Raw genomic sequence first — 5,289 nt, 5'->3', positions numbered from 1 at the left:
TGGAAGCATTGTCAGTGTAACAACCCCTGTATTTCTAACCCGAGATCCGTATAGCAGGTCCGAGAACCCGAAGGTCTAGTTGGGTAAGTTTGTGGAGTGTCCAGATAGAAGTCCATGATCCATACCCTGAACCCATGGATCTAGATCCCTTGTCTGAAGAGCCTGCCTTGCTTGGTAGTTGGACTTCTAGAAGACAAGTGTTGTTCGGAGATGTCTAGAATGAAGGTAAGATCTCCCCCATCTCTTCTTTAGGGCTAGGTTGTACTTGGATATCAACCCCCTAACAAAAGCACCCTTGTATGGCAAAATACATGGGGGCGGTTGCTAGTGGCAGTCGATCAAACCAAGCGGGGTTTTGCCCTATTTTGCCCCCTGACTTCTATAAAAGGTAACCCTCGTGCAAATTACGAATATTTTATTCGTGGTTACCGTTTTTGGAGGTTAAACGATTGCAGAGAAGTGCCAAAAGCAAATCTAAAGTGCTGGCAGTGATCTGGAGATCAGTCCTTCCCTGTTTCTGGTATTCTGGAGTGAGGTAATGGATTCACCCTTCATCCTTTATCTCCTTTGTCTTTCAATTTCGTGTTAACCCATCCCCTCATCTGGGTAATCCAATGATGGTAATTGTTAGGTTTCCTTTCACCCATTGGCTATAGGAGTGTTAGATTCAAGATTTAGGCCATGATCACTTGAAATCCGGATTGAAAACGGGTGATCAGAAGCCTGAGTTTCGGATTGAAACTCTCTGTTTTTGGGGTGGTCACTAGTGGCGGTCGCTCAACCTAAGTGACCGGCACAAGAGACCGGCTGGTAAACAGTGACCAAATGACTTTTGATTTTGATCCAAATTGATTCAATTGACTTATGCATTATTGTAACCCTGTGTTTAGGTGTTCTCTGTTTGAAGAGAGTCTTGTAATAGTTTACGGATTCCATTTTACATACAATTTACTTATATGCAGGTAAGGACATTCAATCCTATCTTTATGAATAGACTTAAACATGCTAGTCAAGTGTCTGTTAGCATTAGCTTTTCATTATATATATTGCTGTAGACATATTTTATATACTGATCTTGTTATACTACTATTGTTTGTCTTGTTTACATATATACTTTGTTGATTACGAATGTCATGTGCTGATGATGGTTAGTATGTGGTTTTGATGGATGAGGTATTCCTCTGGGATATCATAGCTTGGGATATCAGAAGGCTGTGGAATGGGACACATGCCTGCTGATGTCTCCAGCATTGTCATGACTATTGGATGACATTCTTAGGTAGAGTCTAGAATTGCATGGCTAGGTACCCCACATGCTACTACCATTTCGGTAGGGGGATTAAAACCGGATGACCCGTGATGCAGTGATGTGACGTTGGTCCACTGTTAGTCATATAAATGGTAGGGTTGCATATGTTAGGGTTGGGCTCATGGATGTCCAAAGAATGGACCGGGTGTCGTGAGGAGTCATGAGAGCATCCGCCCCAATAATATGTGGATGACCATAGGGTTAAGGAGTGGAGTCCAACAGTGGTAGCCAGTTCGTGAGGATTCTCATTCCTAGGTTGCGAAGGATACTGAACCGAGTTGGTTGGTGCCATAGGGGATGTATCTGGACTTCATGTAGACATGTTACCAGTATGACCTTGCATTGGATTAGAAACCCCGACATGCGCCAGTACTCATTACCAATGGTCATGGTGAGAGTGTGTTGACTTAACCACAGCCATGGTTTGAGAGCCAGTGTGGACCTTCCATTTTGCCTAGGATCCCTACAGAGGTAACCAGTCCTTGCCGGATCAGAGTGACTAGACTTACCTAGAGGAGGGCTGGTGTATATCTTAAAGCATGTCAGCTGTTAGAGACCTGCATGGTTAGAATCGTAGTATCATTCATGCTTTGCACTCATTCATATCATTTATGCATTTATGCTTTGTTGGATAATTGATGGGAATTGTAATTGTTCTTACTGAGTTCACTAGAACTCACTCCTTTATTTTGTATATGTTTATTAGCCTGCACAGATGGAGGAATTGTGCCGGAAGATGGACTGGTTTCCTATGAAGGAACCATCCCGTATGAAGAGGATGTGGCACCGTCAGTGGGAAATGGAGATAGCCTATGCGGGAGCTCCTGCGAGTGCATGGAGTGCGCTTATTGCACCTATTGATTGACAGAGACGGAAAGTGGTTAGACAGTTCGCTCAATGAATAGAGAAGAACTGGAGGACCCCTTTTCTTGAGATTCATGAAAAACATTATTTAGCCTTAGAAAAGGAAACTGGAAAGAAAATAATATAACTCTTTTGATTGCTTCCGCTGAACTCGTATTCATTTTAATTCATTATTCTTTCCATTATTATTTTTATTGGAGTATTTGGGCTCCTATAATTCTTTAATTCATTTATTGCTCTTGATTGTATATATTTGTATTTATTATTGTTGATAGACTAAAACCGTGGATCCTGTGACGGATCACTCCCATGGGTTGTCGGGCGGGTAACCGAGACCGGCGGGTGGGGTGTGACAGTCAATGTTAGTCTTGAATCTGCAGCCTGAAGAAGGAGAGCTTAGTTGGTGGACCTAATGCACTCTCGGGCATGATTCGAAGGTAATTCCCTAATCTAGACTTATTGATTGACTTGTAGGAGAAAACCCAACTCAATTCGGATCAATCTAGCCCTCCAATTCCCTCCCCCAAGTTACTATCTCTGCTTGGTCGACTGATTGGTCGACTTAGCCAGTCGACCAAAGGATTTATAAGCCCGAGAAAATCTGGATTTTTGGTCATTTTGGGTTCTATTTATGTGGAACTTCGTGGTTTTCACCCCATTCAACTGCTGGGACTCTCTTGGAACGTGGAAAGAGCCTCTTGAGACCATTCCTTGACTTTGGTGAAGGTCTACTTCTAGAAGCATAGTCTCCTAAAATCTCTTCCCCAAGGTATGGATTCTCTCTCTCTCTCTCTTACTCTTTAATCTACTCTCACCTCTTCTCTTTATTGCTGTTGAGGCCATGAAGATGGTGCTGCAACCTTGCAACCACCTCCTCATGTGTTTCCCCCTTTTCATTTGCTTAAACTTCTCTCACCCCATTAATGCTATGCTCCCATTTGATTCTTATCATTGCATTACCGTGATTTCCTTCCTAGCATCATGATTTTATCACCTAATCTGATTTCTATTGTATGCCAAGTCTGATTTTAGGTTAGTAATTGATCCTAATCTATGGTCCATCATTTCATTACTTGAATTCCCTAATGTTCCTTGCATTTACATTTGAATTCAATTGATGCTATGATTCTTGTCTTTAGAACTTAGGGTTTCAAATTGGGGGTTTTTCAATTGGGCCATTGGATTAGGCTAATTCTTGTTAGTAGTGCTCTTATACTATTACAATGAATCCCTCCAAGTTTCGGATCGATCCGAGCCCCGGAAGATCAATTTTTGGCCAAAAATCACTATTCAGCCCTGGCACTATTCACTTGGTCGACTGAGTCAGTCAACCAAGCCAGTCAGCCAAGCAGTTGCTGAATGGTGTGCTTCGCCGATTTGATCCGTTCGACCTCCGATTTTCCCGATTTCTATTCTAATCTTTCATTTATGTTTGTCTAGGGTCTTAATACCATATTTGGATCACTCTTTTATGGCCTTTCGATTATCATCATCGCGGCTTAAGGTAAGGACGGTTATACCCATATGACATAGACTATGTGATTATTACACTGATTTGGCAACTTAGTAGGCTTAGCTTATTAGTTGTTTTAGACATCATATGACTACTGTAGTTACCTTATGACAGTAGTACCATGTTTATTTACTTTGTTATCATGTCTATTCATTCTTGTCATTTACTTATACACTTGATCATGTGATGTTATGTCATATCTTTCACTATGATGATGTATCATATATGTATGATATGATGAACTGAGAATGTGATTGGATAAGTATGATTTGGGATTGGGGAATGCCCATTTGACATTTCTGTCCTTGGACATCGAAGGGAATAGTATGGGATGTTCTCCGAAGATGCCCATCGACGCTTTCCCGAATTATTGGATGACATACATAGGACTTGTATAGATGTGTTAGCTAGGACATTCTCGTTGTATCAGACCCGAATTGTAAGGGCATTGAGACCGAACGACCCATGGTAGTAGTATGGTTTGATGGGCGCTCAAGACCTGTAATCATCCTGTGAGAGGACATAAAGCATACTACGGATACCTGAAAGGGGCCATTTATTGGTAGGGTTGCAAATAGCTAGACTTGGGCTCACGGGCGCTCAAGACCAGTAACCAACCCATGAGAGGAGTGAGAGCTTCCAGTCTACTATTTGTGGATGACCAATAGGGTTGATGAGTCCGTAGTCCGGGACTATGCTGACTCTAGTGTGAAGGATACCGGAAAGGATCACTCGGGGCGAGGAATGAACGTATCTAGATCTGACATGATATGACTAAGTAGATGACTTGCATTGGGCTAGGCTTCACCTTGACATGCGCCACTACTTAGACCAATGGCGATGTGAGAGAGCGGTGACTTAAACCCCAGCCATGGATTGTCTCGAGGGATGCATGACCGAATTCCCCCGGCTTGAGTGATTGATACCCACCCAAAGAAGTAAGGTGCTATGACTTAAAGCATGTCTACTATAGAGACTAGCATATGTAGAGTTAGAATCATACTTGCATCATGTGTTTCATATCATTTTGCATCATGTTATGATTTGTATCATTTGGCTTATATATTATGGAATAACCTACCTTGCTGAGTTCTTTTAAACTCACTCCTTTTTGTAACATCTTTTGTTAGACTTTCCTGCAGGTACTACTACTGTTGACTACGATGGTCAACACTTTGAAGACCAAGTTGGCGACTCATACAATATTGGTTACATCGACTTGTTGGTGAAGGCTACCAGTATGAGATTGTCTCTTATCTGGAGCAGTTCGGCTTTTGCACTTGCGTGCCAGCAATGGGATATCATCCCATTTTCTTTTGACCTTGTATTTGATTCATTGAGATCGTAGTTTAGTTTGTTCCCCTTTCACTTTGGGAACCGGTTTTAATCTTTACTTTTATTCGATCTACCTTCCGTTGTTGTTGTAGAGTGATTTTCCCTCTTCATTTCGCACTTTTATTATTAATTTCATTGGTATCATTTCCGCACTCTGATGTTCATTTATGATCCTTCTGAGATCCTTCTTGACTTTCATTAAATTACTTGAATACAAAGATTTGTTCTTGCTTTTGATTATATTATTGTGCTAAGTGGATATGATCGT

The sequence above is a fragment of the Hakea prostrata genome, chromosome 2, assembly GCF_041222555.1.
Source record: "Hakea prostrata isolate BN-2017 chromosome 2, UWA_Hpros_2, whole genome shotgun sequence".
Taxonomy (NCBI): Eukaryota; Viridiplantae; Streptophyta; class Magnoliopsida; order Proteales; family Proteaceae; genus Hakea; species Hakea prostrata.
Note: the sequence above shows the minus strand (reverse complement) of the source record.